The 24,583-nt window shown below is 42.0% G+C and overlaps 1 protein-coding gene across 2 annotated transcripts in view; it reads left to right on the top strand.

Annotated features, from left to right (window-relative positions):
• Positions 1 to 24,583, top strand: part of LOC309696298 (nuclear receptor coactivator 3-like) — a 64,545-nt gene that overhangs the window by 13,940 nt on the left and 26,022 nt on the right. The window contains exon 2 of one of the 2 annotated variants that reach the window (XM_082517470.1): positions 23,259 to 23,345. The exons of the other annotated variant lie outside the window; for it this stretch is intronic. The gene's annotated coding sequence lies outside the window, so the exon portion shown is untranslated. The remainder of the gene's footprint in view (positions 1 to 23,258; positions 23,346 to 24,583) is intronic. 2 annotated transcript variants of the gene reach the window in all.

Here is a 24,583-nt window from a genome sequence, read left to right as displayed (position 1 = left end):
ACAGTGCTGGGGACATGTGACAAAAACGAATCTCTCCCCAATCACATTACAAAGTAATTCACCCTTTAATTTAGTTCGGCTTTCTAAGAACGTTTCTAAGAAATGACAGGAGTACACAGTGTAATGTTTTTGTTCCCGTGTTGCTCTGTAGGTAGAGATGTGTTGCTGTTGCCAGTTCTATTTTGGATTGTGATGTTGAACTGTACAAAACACCTTCATTCATGATTTCTTTTTAGGTAGTTACTTTGGCCTGTCTCTGACACTCCAGACTCCTTCAAGGGAAAAAAAATCTAAATGCATTCTACCTTTTGCTGACATAATATTTGTTTGTGGATGTGCACATGGACTAATGCAGAGACTGCAAATGACTAGTTCTTACTTCTATGTCCTAGTCCACTCGGACCAAGTTGGAGTTGGATTGTTTTCCACAGATCTGCACGCACATAATCTTCCTTAATGTAGTCGACTTTCTCCTCTGCAAATATTTTATTTGCCGTTTATTTTATGCAGAATAAAGTAACAATAAACAACTTTTTCCTCAGTGAGTCAGTTATCCTACAGATGAACTCCAAAGCCGCTGTCGTGGACGCCAGCTGGTGACGGTAGTCCTTGTTCTGCTCTGCAGAGCCGCTGAGTTCGGCATAGCGGATAATGAAGCAGTTCTCCACCTGCTGCAGGTTCTAGTTAGAGTGGCCCTCCAGCTCACAGTTGTTCTCCAGAGCAGACGAAGGACTGCAATCGTCAGCCGTCGCCCAATACAGCGGAGTTGGAGTGTGTCAGACTCGCCGATGAGATGGGAAAGCCTGGAGCTAGATGGTGAACGGCGGCTGAACTTTAAAAACAAGAGCAAAGGAATTAACAAAGTGACCACAGATGGTGCTCTTCTCTTGGACGGATGGAAAAAGTAAAAATCTAAAATGAAAACATACGTTTTCAAATATACTTCGATGTCCAATGACGAAGGACCGTTGCCTACTTATTGTTGTGGAGTGCGTGCCACTGCGATACCTCAGCAGAGCAGTTAACAACAACGACCACCTTAAACTTTTCAAATTGTAGGCAGACAGATCCTTTACAGATGCTCACATTCAGAATGAAACTTGTGAACTTTATATGCTTGTGTGTCTGGCGGTATCTCCTTCCCTTATCCAGTTCATCCACATTTCGCAGGTGTGGTGCTGGGGGCCCGAGGATGTGCAGCGTTGAGTTCAAAGTGGCTCGTTTGAGTTGGCCAAAATTTTAGGCTTACGCTTGAGAATGCTCTCGATGTAAGGTGTTCAGGATCATCAGGAACTTACAGCTACCCACCAGCCTGAGTAAAATGTAGCCTGCGGGAAAACTGCAGGCAAGTGTGAGCACATTTATTAATCACATACAACTTTCAGGTGGTTATGTCACAACAAGTGATGACTACTTGGAAAGTTCCTGTTTATTCACTAATCATCTTCGTTCAGATTATCTCTTCATTTCAGGCTCACTTCAGGTGTTTTTCTTCTTCTTCTTTATATTTATTTGCAGCAACAAGTACATATGACTACACACCCTTTGCTGAGTGTATCCTTACAGGTATCCTCTTTTGAAACCAGTGAAGTTGTGTAGGAGTGTGTCTGCTGAGTTTCACAACCTGGTTCTCCTGAAATGGTGCAAAGCTGATGTGAAAATGGCTTAAGATGGGCGTTTGACATTTTAGTCACACAGTGTCTTATTAAACGATTATTTACCAAATTTGTTGCTTCGGCTTGCTGCACTTCCAGTTCAGTTTAGCATTTCAAAACATTAACAAGCAAAAATGTGCTTAGCAAATGACTATCCTGAAGAAACAGAACTCTCAGTGTATCTGTTAGACTGAATATTGTTTCCTGTGTCCAAAAGTATTTTTGCTCCAAATAAAAATAATAATAATAATCCTTTCCGAGTCTACGGTGGAGAGCTTCTTCCATTACCTTGAGATCAGTTTTCACAGAACAGTTTGGCTGGACGACATTTGTTCCCAAGCCAGGAAACTAGTTGACAGGCTATTTATTACCACAGATTTTTTTGTGTGTCCCTTGCCATGCGGCCTGTTTCATGTCTTCTGATGCTTTACGTGTCCTTTTGACACCATTGTACTCATGAACACGTACATATATTCAGCTCTGTCTAGTCTGGACTAATTTGTTGCTGTTCTGCATTTAACCTTTGTCCTGACACACTTAGCTGCACAAAAGAACAGAAAAATAGCCGGAGGAGTTAAAGGGGGGGTTGTCGGCCAACTTGTTGCTGTGTGATTGTGGTGCTATGACAAATACTGTGTGTGTGTGTGTGTGTGTGTGTGTGTGTGTGGTTTGTATTTACCAACAAAACAAACTGTGAGGTCTTGGGTAAGGGACACAGTGACGCTAAATTTTCCACGAGGCCTCACATTTTCGTTTTACTTCTCCTGCACAAAAAATAGACAGAAAGAAGGCGAGGAGGACGGGGGGAGAGTGGGAAAAACTTTTGGTTTTAGTGCCACAGGGGGGTTAGGGATTTGAAGCAGAAGAAGAATAGGCAATGCAGTTGACATTGTTAAATTTCAAGTGTTTTTCAAACAGTCCATTTACTGTGTAACCCTAAACCCTTGGGTAACACTGAGGCCTCTCACCCTCAGGCAAGGTGCTATAGACCTTACTACTGCAGTTAGACCAGTATAAGTGTTTGTGTTTGTACTCCTTCTGGAATACTTAACATTTTTTTGTGTGTGTCTTTTTGCAAGAGTTTTGAATAGACTAAAAGTATGTGTTTAATGTAATAGTGGCATTTAAAACTGGAAACTAATAACTTTTCATGTTTGAAATACATTACACACACATTAACAGTTCTTGTCAGCCCTCCATAGCATGACACAAAACAGCCCACAGCACCTCCGTGTGACCTAAGAACTTATTAGAAACGGTCAAACAGAAAAGAATGAAAGAGCGTGCTGGAAGTCGAGATGAGATGTAATGTAATCTGTCTACTCGAGACTCCAGAAGTGGTTTATAAAGTTGAGGTTCCTCTGCACATCCTTCAAACGTTGTAGCTTTCTGTTGACAAAAAGCTCCCACAAATTCATGTCGATCAAAAACTCAGCATGCCTCAAATTATTTTAAGTTAGTTATATATACACATATGTTTGTTTGTTATGTATAAGTGACCTAAATAGCGATGTAGTTAAAAATTTGTGTGATTCAGTGCATTTCTCATGTAGTATTTAAATCATTTATGAGGGGGGAAAAAAGGCCAAACGTTTTCCCGTTTCTATTCTTTGTTGTGCAATTGGAATTTGAATATACACTCACTGGTCACTATATTAGGTACAGCTTGTTAGTATTTGTCAGGCCCCCTTTTGCATTCAGAACAGCCTTAATTATTTGTGTCACAGACTCAACAAGGTGCTGGAAACACCTTGTTGAGTATCTGCACAGCAGCTGCAGATTTGATGGATGCACATTCGTGATGTGAATCTTTCATCCCACCGCATCCCAAAGGTGCTCTATTGCATTGAGGTCAGGTGACTGTAGAGGGCTTTTGAGTACAAAGAACTTACTGTCATGTTCAAGAAACCAGGGTGAGATGATCTGAGATCAGAATCAGAAGATGGGTGCACTGTAGTTATAAAGAAATGGGCATGGTAAAAACAACACTCATTTGGTATTAAGGAGCCCAAAGCACCACCAGCAGCAGCAGCCTGAACCTTTGATGCAAGACATTATGGATCCATGACCCTACCATCTGAATGTTCTCGACTCCTCAAACCAGACAATGTTTTTGCAATCTTCTATTGTTTTGGTGAGCCCGTGTAAATTGTAGCCGACACGAAGGGCACCTGGTGTGGTCCTCTGCTTGTGTTTTCAAAGATGCTCTTTTGCCTACCATGTAGGGCTGCACGATTTTGCATAAAATGAGAATCACGATTTTTTGGCTTAGAATTGAGATCACGATTCTCTCACGATTTTCTTTTCCAGTATAAATATTTATTGCACTTATTAACTGCACATCAACTTCGTAACAGTTGAGACTGAACATAAAAACAATAAATAAACATAAAAACAACAAATGTCTCACGTTTTGTTGTTGCCGCAAAATGTTGTACTGCTTGAAATTCCATCTCCACCGTTGCTTGACGCTGCGTGTATAGAGCAGGTAGTGCAACAATAGAAAAATAGTTGCGGGACGGCACTGTGTAGCGTTTGTCTAGGGTGTTGATCATTCTCCTAAATCCCTGGTTTTGCACAGTGTTGATGGGAGCCATATCTTTGGTCAGGTGATAAGTGATAGCCTCCGTAATTTCTTTGTGCCTGCGGGAGTTCGACGGGTATAGGGAAGCGCTGTATAAGGTTCCCGTTATTGATGTTTGGGTGGTTGACCGGGACGGATTTTCTCCTGTCACTTTCTCGTCATCGCTGACGTGTTCTCCGTTGTTTTTTCCCTGCTAATTTTAGCATCACACGGCACAGCTTCTGTATCACGTCGTATAAGGCTCCGCCCTTGTCATTTGTTGAGCAGGAAGAGTGAGCGCTTGTTTTCATGCAGATTACGTCCCGGATCAAAATGTGGTACAATTGTCGTCGTGGTTTTTTTTGTTTTGTTTTTTTAAATCGTTGTCATTTGGAAATGAGATCGCACATAAGTATGAATCGAGATCGCGATTTTCTAACAATTAATTGTGCAGCCCTACTACCATGGTTGTAAAGAGTGGTTATTTGAGTTACTATTGCATTCCTATCAGCTCAGTGCACTCTGGTTATTCGCCTCTAACCTCAACAAGGCAGTTGCACCAAGAGAAATCTTGCACATTGGATAAACCCAGAAATTATTATGTGGAAAAATCTCAGTAGATCAGCAGTTTAAAGCCCATCTGGCACCACTTACTATGTTACTTTATATCACCTCACTTCCCTATTCTGATACACCTACATGCCTAAATGCATGGAGTTGCTGCCATGTGATTGGCTGATTAGATATTTGCATTAACAGGCAATTGAAGACGTGTATCTCATCATTTTTTCCTTTACTGCAAGAAACATTAAGCTTGAGGAGGCATGAATAACCAAATAATTTCCTTAACAAAACATGCCCATTTTGCAATTTCATGTCATAATAACTCAGATATTTTCTCAACTTCCTAATTGCTCCATTGCAGTTTTCCTTGAGTGTTAAAACATCTTCCATCTAATAACCCACAGCCTTAACAAGGTCAAAGGAAAGTTGTTTGGAAAATTCTCTGTCACATCCGCTGCAAAGCTCATAGAAAACGTTTTCCACTACTTCTAGTGTTAGTAAAGCTTCAGAATTTAACAATAAACAGAAAAAGCCTGTGTTATTTACTGATAGAGTGGAGCTTTAGACCACACCAGCAGTGTACTGTTAGTTGTTGCTCTCAGATCCAAACCTGTGAATTCCCATAGAAGATGTAATGTTATTAATTGTTTATAAACATCTGTTTATCATTTTAAAAGGCTTTGGTGTGAGTAAATAGTTCGTTTGTTAAGCAGTCATGGAATCAGCACGGTGCTCATGAGATTGATGAGAAAATTAAAAGCAGTATACAGCGCAATAGTGCGCTCAACTCCCAACCTTTACAAGACATATAGGTTGCGTAGTCTCCGGGAATAAAGAAAAGAAAGAGAACACCGGCAATATTTAACTATATTTGTTAAAGGCCCCTTTAATAAATATATGAACATTTTTCTTTTCCAAAGTTAAAAGCAGTGTCATCAAAATTAAGGAAAGTCATCAGTACGAAAGTGTGGCTCATTTACAAAAACTTCAACAGTGAGCTCTAATATAAGGTGGAAATAAAACTTGATAACAGGCTAATTTATGTTTGCTTTTAGTCTCTTATTGGAATTCATTGTCTGTACAAAACAATGCAGAATAACACCACACGTCCTTTACATCAAGTAACAGAATCAAGTACATTTATTTATTCATTTTTAGCGGGTGGAGAACAGGATGGAAAGGCAGCATCCAAGTCAGCTACAGGTGGAAGGTGACTGTACATCTTATCACGTCTGCTATTTCATCCGCACACATTTGCGGGGTTTTACAGCCCGCTGCTTTCCCGAGGACCTGCGTTTGCGCGTGTGCATGTGCCTTATTATCGCAGTCGGGTGGATGGAGGACTAGGGTGGAGGCAATTGTGCAGCCAAGGTGGGGAGAATACAGCAACGGGGAGCTTCATCACTGACGGTGACCGTTAATTAATCAAATATGCACATATACACACACGCACACAGACGAGCAAGCAATAGAAAAACACACAAGCACGCCAGGCCTCTTCTTCTAACGAGAGGCTCGAAGCCATTCTGCTTACCATCGCCAGTCAAGCTGATTCTCTGCTTGCTCTATTTGCAGAGCTGCCCCTCCCCTCTCTGATGCTGTGATCTAACTGCAGCCTCCTCCCCCTTCACAGATACACACTTACACTTTCTCCATGCTCACATGCCTATGCATACACACACACATGCACGCGCAAGCCTACTACTCGGTCACACCGAGCGCGGCGTGTCTCCTCTGTTGAGTATTTAAGTGACATTAACGAGGAATGTGGTGTTCATTGTTCATTTTGAGGGGGAGAAGCTGTTGATCTTGTGGTTTCGCGACTCCCTAGCAGCCTATGTGGCATCTCATTTGGAAAGCAGAGGAAAAGTACTGAAATGAAATGCAAAAAAAAAAGAAAGAAAGAAAGGAAAAAAGTCCCCTTCTTCTCTCCTCCCCTCTCTTCTCTTCTATGCCCTTAGATAAACAACAATAACACTAGGGGTTTTTTTGTTTTTTTGCTCCTCTGTGATCAAGGAGTTTCAAAGAAACATGGAGGGGGAGGTGTGCTTGGAAAAGGTGGGAACAAATAATAAAAGGAGAGGAAAAAAACAGAAGTATAAAGTGGAAAAACCGTAGGAGCAGAGGCGAGCTGTAGATCTTTACAGTCAAATTCTCAGAATGGGTCAAAGTTCCCCCAGCAGCCGGAGACGCGTTCTGATTGGCTGCGGAAAGGTGAAATTAAAACCACGGTAAACTTTTGACCTCGCAGGAATCGAGGAGAGGAACGCCCATTGCTGTAACAAGAGCGAGCTTCCCCCTCCTACTCCTCCTCCTCTTCCTCAGCACTTCTCTCCCAACAACGCTCCCTTCCCTCTTCCTCCCCCTCACGCTTTCTCTCACACTTTCTATTTGCCTCACCCCCTTCCTCCTTTCTTTCCAAGCGAGTCTCTCACTCGCTCTATCTTTCCCTTCTTTCTGTTCAAACCATCTCTCCTTTTCTGAACCCCCCCATCTTTCCCTTTATCTCAGGCTCCCCTTCACTGTCTGCCCCCACCCCAATGAATTTGTGCCCTGCTGCATATAGCCTGATGAGAGGTGGGGAGGGAGAGAGGCAGGGAGGCACAGAGCAGAAAAGAGCTGGGGGAAGGGTATGGAGGAGGGAGGAGACAGCCAGAGAGAGAGGGGGGATGGGAACAGGAGACAGAGGTAGAGAAGCAGAAGCAGCAGAAGAAGAAGACACGGGGAGAGGAAGGGCAGCAGATATGCAGCCTTATTGGGTGTAAGCTGCACAAACTGCTCCCTGTTAGAGAGGAAGAAAATCTCAAGAAGAGTGAATGTATAAATAGACACGTAACTGTGGCTCTGAGTAAGATCTGCTGAGCAGCAGGGTGGGGAGAGCCCATTTTTATTGCTAATGGTTTCTCTCATTACACATCAAACGGCTGGGGGTGCGTGCATCTGCGTGTGTGTTTGTGTGCAGCGGGCCGATTTTTAAATGATTTTATGAGCCAACTAAAAGAGCAGCCCACTCGCTCGCTGCTTTGATGCCGCGTGCACGCACGCACACACACGGGCTTGCAGCTGCATATTCGGTCACTAGCAGTTTCGTAACCGCACTGTGCGGCGGAGTACTACTGTCTAATTGTTGCTTCTGTTCACATGTAGACAGTCTGGTGAGGGAGTTCTTCCAGCGTGTGTCTTGTGCTGCACACGTGCATGTGTAAACACAGCCTAAATGCCAGTCACAGCAGAGATGGCGCTGTCAGTTTTCAGATTTTAATGCGATTGAAGTAATCCCTTTTGGTTTAGATTAAGCTCTGCGATGAGTTGAGTGGGCATAACTGTAGTGAAGAAAGACGTGGAGGAGACGCGAGCCTGAGCCGGTCATCTGGGAAGAGATGAAGGAGGAGAAAAAAGGATGAGATGATTTTCCTCTTCTTTCTTTTTTTTAAAGAGAAAAATTCTTTCTCTGCTAGTGAAAGACAGCAAACTAAGAAAAGGAGGCTGTGGATGTTATTGAGTTAACCAGACAGAGCCGGGGACTGAGAGGGAGGGAGAACAGTGGGAGCTGAGAGAGCGACTCGCTAGACGAGTGGATGAGGGCTGCGCTGTGGTGCTCTGCCTGCTCCTGCTGCACAGTGGGCACCATATGTTCTTATAATATACAGAGCACACACTGAATCTGTGCTGCTCCCTAAATCTCTTCTCTTCTCTTCCATCAGCTCTCATTTGCCTTACCAGCCAATTACCTTACCCAAGAGATAGGCCATTAGAGAAAACACACACACAAAAAAAGGGTGCACACAACCCTGCATGCACGCTTGCTATGCATCCCATTAGGTAAAGAGCACCTAGCCCGCACTGTCTTCAAGATCAGAGGCACCTCTAACAAACATTTGGCTCTACACGGACACACAAACACAAACACGCTTAGATAAGGACCCCACCCCCCTCTAATGGGAAGGAAGATTGATACAGACAGAAAAGAAAGATTTCTCAAGATGTCGTTCTGCCCGTGCTTAGCTCCTTCCTCTTTAAATATTTAAAGCAACCGTGGTTTTATGGAGTTGTTGGTTTTCTTTGACAGAAGTGCAACTTTTTACAGAGCAGCAGCAGCAGAGCCAAATGAGTGTATCCCTGAATGTGCAGCTGTTATGCACTGACAGTGATGTGCATGGAAGTGAATGCAGGCTGATTTGTGATCGGGGAGTTTTGTTTTGTTTTGTTTTTCTTAGGAAGGAGTGCTTTCACCTTTATTGCTGTTGTCTGGATTCAAGGTGTGTCAGCTGCTCTTTGACTGATTGTGTGCTTGCTTGCTTGTTTGTTTGTTTGTGGGTGGTTATGCATGTTGCCATGCAGTTTCCCTGTCTCTCCACCATGTGCTTTTGTCTGTGGGAGTGATGGATTGAAGGCAGGCAGCTAATGTGATTTAGATGCTCAACCAGGAGTGTGTGCAGTGCTGCGCGTGCATGTGTGCGCGCCCTGTCCACGTGTGTGCAGCCAAATCTGCAGTGTACGTGTGTGTTTGTCTGTCTACCTCCCTCTTCTCCTCTCTTTCACTCTTCTTCCTGCACCCCTCCCACCCGCTATCATTTTTTCCTTATGCTGTGCAGTTTTTGGACTCGGAGCAAATAAATAGAGGGAGCAGGGTGTTTATGTGGTGAATCTGCTGCTCCCTCGCTGTCACCAAGGAGAGCGCGAGCGCGAGAAGGGGAGGCGAGAGGAAGGTAGAGGTGGAGGAGAAGATGGTGTTCTCTCACTAAGGCTGCACTGATGATTTATTGTGAGCCAATTATGTCCCACTGACACTAACAAAGTCGCGCAGCTTATTCACTTACACACACACTTAAACTTATCATCACATGCATGCATCAGCAGATGAAGTGTTCTCACTGTTGGCAGCTTAAGCAGCGGAAGAGTTTGAGTTTTCCCTGCATGCAATTATTTTGTGAGGAAATAAAAGAAAAAAACAAAACACCTTTCCAGTGACATACTGTTTTTTTTTTCACACAAACCCCACCCTCCTGTTTTTAATCTTTTTCCACTTGGCCAAGTTTATCTTTTTGTATCGAGCTCTAAGTCTCAGAACACTTGCACATGGAAACCTGCATTTGAAACATGAGACTTGGGTCTGCTTCCAACTTTTGATCCTTTAGTTGAGTAAAAGTGGCAATGCAGTAACGCTCCTTTACATGTTACTGTCTGCTTTAGTGAAAAGCTTCAGTGAAAACTTTCCTCAATTCAATTTTATTTGGACAGTGGCAAATTATAATAACAGTTGCCTCAAGGTGCTTTATATTGTAAGGTAAAGACCCTACAATAATGCAGAGAGAACCCCAACACTCAGATAACCCCCTTTGAGCATGCACTTTTGATGACAGTGGGAAGGAAAAACTCCCTTCTAACAGGAAGAACCCTCTGTGAGAACCAGGCTCAGGCAGGGGAAATTCATACCATAGGGGCATCTACCAAAAATCTTGGACAAGTTTGAATCTCAGTGACCATGAACTCAAAGACAAGGTCACAGATCACGTTCTCTGAAAATCTTGTGAATGCTATAAGTCAAGAACTCAAGGAAGTCGCCTGGGATACTCATGCCGTGCATGCATCGACTAGGAGGCCGAGGGGTAGCACAGGCAGTAGGGCTGGGCCATATTATACTGTTCACGGTAATACCGGTACAATGTTGGGCAACGATAAGAAAATGAGATCGTTGGCAGATCGTTGAGTAAAACAAATGAACCAGAATTGGTTTGTAAAAATGGTGCCGTATTTGTCAGACTAAGGTGCTCGTAAATCTGGGAGTAATCTGGGTCTATTTCGCAGGAAGTTAGCGGAAGTTAGCTCGATGGTTTCGCTAGTTACCTAAACATTATATAGCATGTTCTGACTGAGAGATTCCTGAAAAAATTCAAACGTACAGCTCTGCTAACACTTCCAACATAAATGAAGACAGAAAACTAAACAGCAGAGACGTTTGTAAGGTTACTGAAGTTGGGCTAGGTGGTATGTAATAATGTGCTATGTGATCGCTAGCGACACAGCTATGTTAGCATAACATAAACACAGTGAAGCTGGAGGATGAACGCTAACACTTTTCCACTTGATAAAAGTTAACGTGAAGGTTCCTGATGGTTAGGGACAAATGCAGTCGCATGGCAGGATGCTGTAAACGGACCAAACTTCAGTCATGAGAACAATTGAAATAATCCATCCACAATACAAGGTTAGTCATTAATATACTGCAACAACATGGGAATAGAGCAGCTGTGATAGAATACAGCATTAATGAATCAATGGTACAGAAGTGAAGGAAGCAAGAAGAATGAGTTGAATAAAGTTTGATTTCTCTGACTGCTTTGTTTCGCTTAATGTGTCTTATAATCCCGTGCACCTTATGGTCCGAAAAATACATACTGCACACTGCAGTTTAATGTTGCAAAGCACCTCTTTTTAACTTCAGTGGATATTATACATGGTTATGCTCAGGATATGTCAGCCCATTTCTACTGGAAATGCCTTTTGGTTAAACTTTCAGCAAGGAATTTGCATTTGCACTGTTAAATTTTTATGTATCTTTAATACACAAAATGCATAAAAAACAGCTGCTTGTTTAAGTGAAAATAAATGGATGGGGGTTTTTTTGCGCTAGTAAAGTTGTGGAGTTGTATTTTGTCTCGCGTCAATTATCGTCAGTTACACCGTTATCGCAAATTTTCAAATATATATCGTGATAAATATTTTTGGGCCATATAGCCCCGTTCTAGTTGGCAGTATTTTGCATTTTATTGTAGTAGCCTGCTGATGTTAACTATGAAAATGTTATTGTACTGATAAATAAAATAGTTAAATAATATGTTAAATAAATATGACAGTATGGCATCGGGTGGCAAGGTGTGACATTTGTGTCTAAAAATTAAAAAAAATGTCTCAAAGTACATTTACTCCACAAATGTGCTTTCCACTGCCTCGGAAGCTCGTATCCTGTCCTAGACTCAAAGAATTATACATCAGATTTATTTTACATGGTCGTCATCTTGAACGTTTTTTACAGTGAAGATTCAGCGTGATGGTATTATGTGATTTTTCATGTAGTTGGTCACCTCATAAAAGGTTCATGTAAATCTTCCTGACATCTGCTGCGGAAGACATTCAGTAAACCAACTGCTGCTCTGCAGTAATCTGTAAGAGAAAACTTTGTTTAGCCTCTCGTATCAAAGCAGAGGATCATGAAGACTCAGGTTAATCTGAGTTCAGATGCAGGATTGCAGAGCCAGCTCACACCAGCCTCAAACAAAGGTTTATTTTAGGACACTGCACTGAATGAGTGATATCAGTGCAGAGCTGTGGATCAGAGCTGTTCATAGCATTGTGTATTTGACAGCCTGTACTTTTACCTGACATCCTTTGCACCTGCGACAGTATACACGTACATTTACTTTTAAATGATCACAACAAGAAGACATTATGCTTATTTCTCCAGCTCAGTTTTACGGCATAAACTATTTGGATAATTTAAATGGTAAAATTTGAATGGCGATCTCAACTAAACGCTTTTTTATGGACTCATTTGTCTGCGGCCTCAGCCATCCAGGAAGTATGCATTTGAAGTACATGCAGAGATGGTTATCTCCTCAACAGCAGCAGTGTCAGTAGCCCCACAGAACAATGCAGTGCATGTCCAGGATATATTTCTCTTTCTTTATTTCTCTCTTGCCTTTTTCTTATTTATCAAGCACAACGACTTTTAAAGAAAAGAGAACTGAGAAGAGAGTCTACAAAGATGAACCTACTAGTGTTTATTGCTGGTGGTAATACACACATAATATACTGCTCAAAAAATTAAAATAACTCTTTTTAATCAGAGTATAGCATCAAGTCAATTAAATGTCTGGGATATTGATCTGCTCTGCTAAGTAGCAAAGGGGGTTGTTAATCAGTTTCAGCTGCTTTAGTGTTAATGAAATGAACAACAAGTGCACTAGTGGGGCAACAATGAGAAAACCCCCATAAAAGGAATGGTTTTACAGGTGGAGGCCACTGGAGACATTTTTTCCACTTCTCATCGTTTCCTCTTTTTCACTAGTTTGGCATTTGGCTACGGTCAGGGTCACCTGGACCCGAGTCCAAATCCTCCAATATATAGCCAAAAGGTTTGCTACGTCTCCAAGTACAGTCCCATGACCAATGGCGATTCCAGTAGACAGGCAGGTACTCTTAAGAGAGCTGGACAGGGCTGTAGAGGGTCGTTAATCCATCAGCAGGATTGGTATCTGCTCCTTTGTGCAAGGTGGAACAGGATGCAAGACTCATACAAAATTATCTCACTTCACTAGCCGGCATTGTGGAGCCCAACTGGCATTTGCCATGTGCTTTCACAGATGTGCTCAGGGTGAACCTGCTCTCATGTGACAATGGTTAAAGGTATGAAGAAGTCAAGGAGATCATTATGCTGCCTGTAACATTGTTCAGCATGACTGATTTGGTGGTGGGTCCTGGAGGCGTATCCACGGATACACAGACCTCTACAGGCTAGGCCATGAGGTAGTCAGGGCAGTCTTTGAAATCCTTGGAGTAGTGGGTGCTGGGTTCTTCCTGGTGCGCAATAATGCGCGGCCTCATGTGGCGAGAGTTTGCAGGCAGTTCCTAGGGGTTGAAGAAATTGATACCACTGACAGACTCGCCATACCTACATCCAGTAGAACACCCCTGGGACATCACGTTTTGGTCCATCCACCAGGCTGCACCTCAATCTGGCCAGGAGGTCAGTGATGCCCTGGTTCAGATCTGAGATCCCCCAGGACAACATCCATCATCTCATTGGAAACCCAATGCCCAATGTTGTCAGGCATGCATACAAGCATGTGGAGGGAACACAAACTATTGATTTACACATTACCCTGTCCATATCAGTATAGATGTCCAGCATGATTTTTTTTTTCCATTGAGGTATGATGTGTTTTCAAATGTATTTATTTATTGAGCAGTGTGTTAGGGTCTTTTTCTTACTTTATAGAAGCAGAGAAGGCATTTTATTTGCTACACCTATCTACGATTATTTCAGTCTGAGCCAACCTTTTGTTTTAGAGTTACATGTTTCAGTTTTTATTGAAACCTACATTGCTGCCTTACAATAAATGATTTTTAGGTCATGTGGAAACTGCAGTTTTTAATTCCAGTTGGATTCTGCTGTGAGAAGTTGGCAGCAGGTGAACAATTAAGGGTGTGTTTAGATATGGAGAGGAGTGACTTATTGACTGACCTGTCACACTAATTAGATCATACACTAACAGCGATATTGAAAGCCCTTATTTTTTTCCCCTCATTTTAAATTCATTTTACAATCACCAAAAGGAAAGCAGGTGAGTGTTTTCTCTGCAGTTTCCCTGCATTTTTCTTTCTGTACCCCATGAGGCTTGTAACTAGGTAATTTATGCTCTGTGATGACAACAGTGTTTTAAGTATTTACCAAAGCTCCAGTCATTCATCGTTCTTTGATATGACAGCCATGCCTCTTGGTTCATTGTTAATTAACTCACAGTAACAGACCTCTATGTTATGATAATGCATAGTCCCTGCATAATTAATGGCTCCCAGTGAGGTGTTTTATTTAACCCTGTACTGTGTTTGACTGTGTAGGCACGTGTCAGACTTGGTGCTCCAAACATGTTTTGACCCTGAGGTGTCTTTACGACACGCTCATTCACAGAGTTCGTCACCGTGTGGCTGCAAGTTTTCTTCACGGCTCAGCCCTAACGTGCCAAATGAGGACATGTGAGATTTTACTGTCCTTATCTTATCAGGACTCTTTGTGGCTCTGTGCCATTACTGATGAGCAAGAATGCATCGGCACTTTAATGTAGTTATTTAGCCAGTCTCACACTCTCCTCTGTCCACATGTGTTCAGCTCGTGGCAAGGTTCAGGTGTTGACAACAATCCCTGTTGACATTAATGCACAATTACAGTTCAGCAAAGTAGTTTTTTTTAATGACACATATCGTCAATGATTTATGGTGATACTGTGCAGCTCGTGTTCTTGGAAGTAACTTGGGCTCTCGTCTGTCACTTGCTAATTTACTGTGCACACAAACACAGCGTCAACTCGAACACTGTGAGGTTTTGAACTCGGAGCCAATGACTACACTTTCATTAAAGGTTCGTGTAGTTTTAACAAAGAAAAACAAGCAACGTGCTCTCGGGTGAAAAATTACGGGAGAAGTCTGGAGTAATGAATGGAGAAACATAAAAAAGGTTTGATTTACAACAGGAGGCCTGAAAAGTTTCAACACAATTCTGAATACTTGTTCTTTGCTTAATTTTTGCTCATGAGTGTGTGTCAGTTAAACCCCTGCAAAGTTGCCTGGCAGTAGAAGCTACTGAACAAATGAAACTAAATGCTGTGATGCAAAGCAGGGTGGTGCTTTTTCTCGTGCCACTTTTTTATCACTCCTGTTTCAGTTACAGTGCTGAGACCATGATCGCCATGGTGAAGCTTGAAAAAGTGAAGCTTGTTCTCCGTGGACTGTGATGTTTGCAGATGACACTGATCTGTAGTGAAAGAGGAGAGGTGGAGATGTGCTCTGGAGAGAAAAAAATGAAAGTCAGTAATAGTGAAAGTGTAGGGCTTTTGTTGTTAACTGTGAGACTTGCTGTGATGTATGGTTTGGAGGCAGTGGCATTAACAAAAGGACTGGTGCAAGCTGGAGGTGAAGATGCTGAGATTCTCATGGACAAGCTTAGGAATGAACGTATCAGAGGGACAGCTCAGGTTGACCTCTGAGAAAGTTCGTTGGTGTAGTGAAGGAGGACATGCGGCGGGTTGGTGTCACAGAGGAGGATGCTAGGGATAGGTTGAGATGGAGGCAGATGACCCGTTGTGGCGACCCCTAAATGGAAGAAGAGGAAACGACAAACTTCACGTGGTCACTGTTTTTAGTCATTGTCTGAAAATGATTAATTTATGTGGAGAGATGAGACTAAACACAAATAAAGGAGACTGTGCATGTGTGAAGTGATCTCCTTAGTTTTTGATCTTGAGCATTTCTATCAAGTGAATTCTAAAAGAATTTTTATTACAAGATTCATGTTTTTAAAATCATTTTAAAGTGCAAAAACCTGATACGCTAACTTTTCTTTTATTCTTTTTATATTTGCTTCACTTTAACAGTTCATTTAGCAGCTTAACTGCAGATTCATGTTTAATGTTGGAACTAACGAAATCTTGCACACTTCCTACTGTACTGTAGCACGATACAGTGTGCTGTGTGGTTTTCCTCTACCTTCTTGGAAAGGATGACTCATGCAAACGCCTGTTTCTTTTTTTGAATATGTAAATGCATGTTTGATGGCAGCCTACAGCAGACACACCCTGGATGGCTGGATGAGTTTTATTTTTTAGACCTGCTTGGCCTATTTCTGCCCCGAGCCAGACGCCTTCCCTCTGCTTTTCTTCATCCTCCACCCCCTCTATCCCCTCTCTGAAGTGTGAAGTTTGAAGTAGCAGGCTGTGCGCTATGATAGCAGTAATTGGTCTAAAGATGGAAAGTTCTCTCTCACTTTAGAAGCAAATTGCTTCTTAGTTTAGTGGCAATTAGTGTTTTTTAAGCAAGGCCTGTTGAGAACAATATAACATCAAAGCTCCATTTAAAAGCAACAAAAAGAGGGTGTAGATGATGGAGACAGTGGTGAAACTATTGCTGTTGGGGGTGAATAGAAGCTCTGAGTCTTGTATGGGTTCATTTAAGACGGAGTGGGGTAGCTGAGAGTGGCTCCCCTCTTTGTACCCCATTGTCTGTGGAGGCGAGCTTTGGACTCAGAGTTTTTTTTATTAGCCTCTGTGGTCTGATTTGTTTAAGGGGAGGTAAGGTGCCAAGATGTGGCTTGGCTCGTATTTTGCTCCAGTGTGAGCGCCGGGTTTGTTGGAGGGGGACTGAGTGAAGCAAAACTAAAGCAGAGTCACCCAGAGTACACACACTCACTTTCACACAATGTACTTTTATGCTGTCTTCACTGTGCTGTTGTGTATGCTGGCTAGTGCACACAATTTCCCTTATTCACAGCCATTACAGAAGATAGACACACGGAGAGAAAAAGCCTGTTATAAAATGTGAGGAGAAGGGAAGAGAGAGGGGGAAAGGAATAAAGCTCACACAGAAACAACTCCTGGATCAGTCTGAAGTTTCTGTGCCTCCATCAGACGCCTGAAGACAAAGATCCGTCTGGACGTGATTTTTTTAAAAGAAAAAAACATTTTTAAAGCGTGTTTAAAAAAACTGATTTTCAGCTGTCAAATAACTCCAGGAAAACTTAAAAGGGACTTAATATTTCTTATTTTCCATCATGTGTGGATGGTGTCAGCATACATGTAAATGTCAATGTTAGATTTGTTTCTATAGCACATTTAAAACCAGTATCTAGACTGTAGTAGAGTCCAAGAATAAACAATACGGAGCTGGAAATGAGCATAATAGGTCCTATTTAATTAAGATTGTATAGCTGGTTTCACTTTGGATTTAGTTTTTTGTTTGGCAGAAACAAAACTAGGGCCGTTCAATATAACGATATATATCAGATGACGATATAAAAACATCTATCGTTTCATTTTACGCTATCGTTTGTTTCGTGGTGTCGCAAAATAAACTGTTTACGGCAATATTTTTTCATCGTTCTGATGGTCACTGTAGTGGTTATATTAATTTCTTAAAGTTCTCTCTTTCTCTTATATTTTATATAACCACACTACGGACGGACAAGCGCCTGTTTTTATGCGTTGTGGTTAGCAACAACAACGGAAACACCATCGCGTGTCCGCTTGTTTATGTTCCACATAAACCTTTAACAATAAAGCTCAAGATCCTGTTGAGACTTTTCTAAATAAATTGAATCACGTGAAAGAGCAGATTATTTACGGTTGAGAAGTAAAAAAGAGCCGCCAGGTGCTAAAAAATAAACCTTAGACTCAAACGTTAGAACAGACTTTTCCCCGCAGCACGCCGTGTAATAAATACTCACAAAGAAAACGGCGGCCGTTACAACTTATGTCTAAAAATGTATCGTTTCATCCATCGGTTAAAACACTCGACTCCAGCTACATGACGCGCAGCTGGAAACACTTCCCGCAAGTCGAGCTGCCCGAGATTCACAGAATTTACAGAAAATGTTACATTTGTGTGATTTATATCGTTATCGGACGATAGAATTCTTATATCGGATTATGAGATTTTGGTCATATCGCACAGCCCTAAACAAAACCCCAAAAAATTAACTATATGAGTGCTGTAGATGTGTTTCTCAGCTGAAGCCATTTCTGCTCACAAATGTTATGAGCCAAATTATTTAGTTCATCCTACATTTCATAAGTAACCCGATGCAAGTTTGACTTTATGACAGCAAGTGGACTGAATATGATTCAAATGAGTCATTTCACTTCTATAACTGTCCATCTCATTTGGACAGCTAGAGTTTGTACACATGCCAGCCATGGATAAAAGGTGAGGGATGCATCAGGAAGGGCATTTAGTGTATCAGTTACATCCCGGGTTTGTGATGACTGCTGCTGGTGCTGTTGACCAGCCTTGTGTCGGTGTTGGTTTACATTTCATTTAATCCAGTGTTTGTTGTATTTATTTGTTTATTCATTATTTGTTTCTATTTATTCATTGGAACCCGAATTTTTGTGCCACTTCTTGACATTGGAGCGAGGAAAGGGCAGGAAAATGTTCAGTGCCATTTATACAACGCAGGGCTTTTTTTCTGGCTTAAAAATGTACTTGTTCTTTTTGTAAAAGGGTCCAGTCGGTCCCATATCTAGCAAAGGTACATCGGGTCTTTGTCACAGTGTTTCTTTTATCTTAATGCATTTGCAGCTTCATGCACTTTGTACCTGGATTCATATTTTTCCACTGGACTTTTTAGTACCTCATTCTACAATTTTAGACCACCGATTCCCAGTGCTTTTACTGCAGTGAACTTATTTTGAAATATTATTTGTACTTATTTGTCTGTAGACGTTGAGTCTACTTAAGAAAGATCACCCGCTTACTGATTAGTCTCATATAAATCCACACTGTAATGGACTTTGTTAGCAAGAGGGATTATTTCACTTTCTTGCATGACAGCATGGCCCTCGTTCCTGGTTTTCTTCCTGGTTCAGCTGATGGTACCAGATGAAGGCACGTGTCCGGTTTTACCATCTTTATCTTATCCTGACTGCTCATTGGTTGCACGCAGCTTTACAGTCGTAATTAAGACGCCAGATGAGGAAGTGTCTGTTTCTTTATATTTTCTTCATCCTAAACTAGATTAAGTTGGAGGTGTAGCATGTCGTGGTTCAGCTTGCAGACCACTGCGATTTAAGATGAAGATGTTAGTGTAGATCACCATGGACGCGTGTTTGAGCTGAGAAACTGAAAACTTGAGAAGGTAAATTCTTATTTGACTATTTTTGGTTTTGTTCGGATTTGCATACATTTGAGTGAAAGTGTTACTTTTGTTTCACTTCTTAATACCAGCACTTTTAGCAGCTGTTAAAGAGGTCTGTAAGTCACCTGGTTTTTACGCTCAAGGCCAAACGAGGTGACTTTCAGGAACAAAGAGGAGGCCCAATAAACAATGATTCAGTGGATTCTGGAGTATCATGCAACAAGTAAAGAGGAAGAAACCTCAAAAGTCACAACAGCCTGACCGCTGAGCTAAATCAGCTTCTCTGATTGCGGCTTTGAAATGCAGAAATGCCGCCGAGACGAAATCTCTGCCGTAAATTCCCGCTCCTTCTGTAAAACTCACGATGCGCTGCGCATGTCGTGCTCATGAAGTCAACGGCTCTTGTGCGAGCATCCCCTTTAAACTGTGAACTGCGGCTGCATCTTCGTTGCATCTTTAAGCGCAGTCGCTTTAACGAGAAGAAGATGCAGCTGTATACGATATTTATTGTGTCGCTCGGGTTGCATTGATGAAAGACAAAGCAAGCAAACATTCAGACAGTACAAGGCTGAAGCCTTGTTTAGCTTTGTGGTGATGAGTAATTGAAGAGCACGAGGAGATAAACAGACACGTGTTCAGAGGAGAGCAGACTGTAAAAAGGCCTAAGCTCAACATTTCTTCATTGACTCTGAATCTTAAGCTCATTCACACTGCTTTTAAATTCAAGGCTTTACGCCAGTATGAGCAGCGCTACATGCAGTTAACTACCATTTTATTCATTCTGGTTTTCACGGCTGTTTCAAAGTGAGCACAAAGAACAGTAATGATCACACTGAAGACTCTCTTGTCCCTGCTCGTGCACAGCACAAAGAACGACTCTTCCCCCCCTAAACTTTTTGCACAAAAAAAATTGAGTCAGTTAGTCTTTGTCGCAGCTGAGCTATAAATTCTCCCTGCTTAAGCAGTCATTCTCCGGCTCTATTTTTCTCCCCTTTCAATTAATAGGAAACACATCGGTTGAAGGAGGGTCTTTGTTGGTGCGTGAGAGTCCATACATCACCTAAACTAGAGCGCTCACCCCTCCTCCTCCTCCTCCTCCTGTCTCCTGCCTGCTAACACACATGCACACACCGACAGCCTCCATCTGCTCCCAATCATGGGTGCAGCCAGCGGTCAGGTCGCTGATGGTGAATGGCATATAGGCACATAACACACACGTAAACATACACAGTGTAACAAACTGCTTTAAAATTACATTTTGTTCCGCAATTCACAGTTTTTGTGTGAGTATAACCAAGTAGTACAAAAGCTGATTACTCTGAGGTGCTTTTTTTCCCCTAATTTTTGATTCTGTCGTAACTCATCTGCACAAAATTATATTGAATCAAGTCCAGCTGTCTTATTTAGCACGCAACATAAAGAAGGTGAGCAAACAGTCAGTGTTCAAGTGAAAATCTTAAATTTAGAAGTATTCTGATGGTTGTGTTTTGAATAATTGCTCAAGGTGTGGCTAGCATGGGGCCACCATCTGTCCATCAATAATCCTGAGGGGGTTGCACTATCTAATACAACATCTTTAAGGTCTTTAATGTGCCCGGGAGCATTTCCAGTTGGACGGGGGCTGGAGAGGTATTTTCACCCACCCCAGACACGGTCCCGTACAGTTCTCCTAGATCCTGACTGTGCACCGGTAGAAACAGATGATGTAAGCATCTGTCTAATGTTGATTGGTTGACAAGTGGGCTGGAATAGAGAAGGAGAGGTGACAAAAACACTCAATAAATAAAGATCAATAAATATAGTATATAAAGTTCAAGCACCGACTGCAGAGGATGCTTTTCATTGTTTGTAACACTCTGTATGGCTTCGCTCTTCTGCGTGGCTGGCAGACAGACCAATCACAGCGCAAGAAAGAGTGGTCCACAGACTGCTTGCACCACATATTTTCTACACTGCCTCCATCTGACAACAGAACTCTCTGCAGGCAGACGGGCCGTCCCCGGACAACTAACCCGCTACCTGTGCTGGACCGTAAATCCTGCTTTAGAGACACAGTCCATCAGACATAAGAAAAAGACAAATTAGTTAGCGCAGGAATATACATCAGAACGCTGAAGTGCAAACAAAATGCAAAGTGTGTGCGTGTTAGCGATCTAACACGCACACACTGACGATCTGATGAATGCACTGGGGCCAACTCAGGGTTCCATATCTTACCCGAGGATACTTTGGTATGCAGAGTGGAGCCAACCTTCGTAGATGTTGATGGTTGACCTGTAGATGACCATAGATGAAGGTCACTGATCGTAACTTTCTTCGTTATCCATATTTAACTGAGAAAGTTAAATATAGCTAACAGGCTTTCTCCCACAGAAACATATTACACGTCATGTAACATGTCATGTTAGATTATTTAGTCATTTAAAAATTGGCTGTAGGTGTGAATTTAAGGGTGAATGGTTTCCTGCCTCTCTGTTTTTGCCATGCCACCCGTCGATAGTGTTCCCAGCATGTGTCAGCTAGGATAGGCTAGCTGGTTCAGAAAATGATGGATGGATTCTTTGACTTAATATTGCGTAACATGAAGAAATATTTCATATGGTTTTTGCAAATCTTCTTGCTGTTGCCTAATATGCTGTTTTTAAATCTACATTTGTCTCCTGAAAGACTCAGTTTTTCAGCACAACAGCTCATGAAAACCTTTTTTTCTCGATTCCAAAGCCTGTTGTTAGTGCATTCCACCGATCTCTGCTTTAAGGCATTTATCAGCTTTTGATGGCAATAAAAAAACTTTCTATAATAGAAGGATGACTAGAAAAATTAATTCGGGAGCTCATTTTGCTGCTGTTCAGTGCTCTATAGATAATAAATCTAAAGTAATTATATTTTAAAATAAAATGTTGATGAAATTTACAGTAGAAATACTTAACAATATATTAAGACTGAAACACTTGCAATAAACCATACGTTACATTTTTTGCATTTGTTTTATAGGAAGAAGAACAGCAGGCAAAAACGGTAAAATAACAGTTAAAGCCTGGTAGACGTGAGATTAACAATAGAATCACACAGACGCACTCAAACTGAACTCAGAGACTCCGACGTGACGCTCTCATCATTCATTTAATAAAAATGAAAGTAAACCTACTTTCTGTCTCTCACACACACAGACCCACACATGTGCTGAGGTACAGGGACAGAAGAACATGAGCCAGCCTTGTGGTGTGCTTCACCGATGACAGGGTGTCATGGAAACGCCCAGCGTTCCCCATGGTTACGCACTGTTTACCCCTACGGGATACTCTTCTTGGATTGTTCAGACGCTGAACACTTGAGCTTCTACAACAACTCATGGCCAAAGAACACACACAGACACACACACAGTGTTTCTTATCAGGATCTAAATGGACACAAATTAGCCTATTATGTGCTTTTGGGATTAGCGCAGTGATTTTAGCCTAATAGTCTGTTTTTGTGCTCTTACTCCAAGTCCCTACGCCACAGTGGATATTTGCCAATAAAGGCTTGGTGTTTATATCCAGTTGTGTTTTTGAAGTATTCATTCAGAGGGAAAGATGTGGAAGCACTTCACTTTGTCTTCTTTTTAAAAAAAAACTTGGGTGGCTGAATTGTGGATCACATGCTGTCTTCACTTTCAGGTTTCAGCTCTTTGGCTTCCTGTAAAACTTGTGTCTCAACATCCCTTTTTGTGTGTGTGTGTGTGTGTGTGTGTGTGTGTGTGTGTGTGTGTGTGTGTGTGTGTGTGTGTGTATTTGGTCAGGTTGTGGGAGAGGTCTGCATGTTAATGCAAATGCACAGGAGCCATGATGTGTTTGCTCTGTACGTGTGCAGCCGTAATGAAGACAAAAGCACATAGCGAGGCTGGGCTCCCTCGCAGTTTCTTCTCCTCATTAAGACGTTAATGGTGCTTCCTGTGCATGTGTCTTCAGGCTGCTGATTAATAATGCTGCTTGTTATTCATTAATATTGCCCTAATGAACATGCACTGTTGAGCATGATTGTTAAACTTTTTTGCGTGTGTGTGTGTGTTTGTTTTTTCTTTTCTCTCCAGACTCCATTGATCAGCCCACATAGGACCGCGCCCCCAAAGCGAGGGGAGGGGGGACCTGATCGTCCATCATCTTGGCGCCGTCGAAAGGTGAGCTAACATCCCGCACGGTTGGCATGGTAACGGCCTCCTGAGTTCAGGTTGAACGGTTTGTCAGAGACAGTTTCTTGTTGTTGCCACACTCTTGCAACATCCTCCTGACCTGAACGCTGAAATGCAGAGAAAAGTGTGTGTGTCTGTTTTTGAGGCAAATATTTTATGGAGGTGGGGGGGGGGTTTTGTTGTTTTTTTTAGTGCGTGTGTGTGTGTGTGTGGTTGAATTTTGGAAGGTGGAATAGTTTACGAAAAAAGACCGGTAGTGGTGGTAGCAACAAGGGAAACAAAGAGGGCTGCGAACGATTTTCAGGGAGATGAGAAAATGAAGAGTGGGAAGACAGCAGGGAGACAGGAGGAGAAATCAAATTATTCTTTGTGCTCTACCTGCCACGGAGGCTGAAAGAGAGCATTAATCTTTTACCCCTGTCTGCAGGTGACGACAACACACACACTCGCGAACACATAAGTGTACCCACACTTAACCAAACCACAGTCTCTCTTTCGTTCACGTGAATTCTCACACGCATGTTTTTTTGCAAACTCGCTGCTGTTGCACTTATAGCAGCAGTGATTGTGTGAGGAGTGAGGTTGGTAAGAAAGGGGAGGAAGGAGAGTCCAGGCCATAGGAGGGGAGACACTCAGTCTAAAGCAGAAGAAAATAGGAGGGATAAGAATGAGGTGAGGCAAGGATACTTCCAGGAATCTTCCACAGTGAGTTAAGGTGAAGGCTTTGTTGATTTCTCTGCATAAATGTCAGGTGATGGGTTGTTGAGGCACTTCAGGGTTTTGGATGAGCAGAAAACTCATTGAATCAATAGAAAAATAAAAATAAAAAACTTGATCTTTAATTACAAAGGTATTATCTAAACCCATTTACACATTCAGCAGTGTACTTTTAGACTGAGGCTCCATTTTGGTTCATTTTCATGTGCATTTTTTTTACAATTAAACAGATTCAACTATTACATGGTTGAGGCACGTGGGTACAATTGTTTATAACACACACAGTAGAACTTCAAGGATTAATTGAATGATTTGCTAATTTCTTAAGCAGAGGTGCTGGACTTTTTTGATTTATCTTTATCAATCCTTTGATATCCTACTTTGATATCATCATAGTATCTCTGAATCTGCTTGCCCCTGATCAGACACACAGATCTGTAAATTTTGGGTATCTCCACTCAAGAAATGATTGACAGCTGTCTTTCCGCTTGTGGATAACCTTTCTGTGA

Source organism: Aulonocara stuartgranti (genome assembly GCF_965226115.1).
Source record: "Aulonocara stuartgranti genome assembly, chromosome: 20".
Classification (NCBI taxonomy): domain Eukaryota; kingdom Metazoa; phylum Chordata; class Actinopteri; order Cichliformes; family Cichlidae; genus Aulonocara; species Aulonocara stuartgranti.
This window is presented reverse-complemented; position numbering and strand designations above follow the sequence as displayed.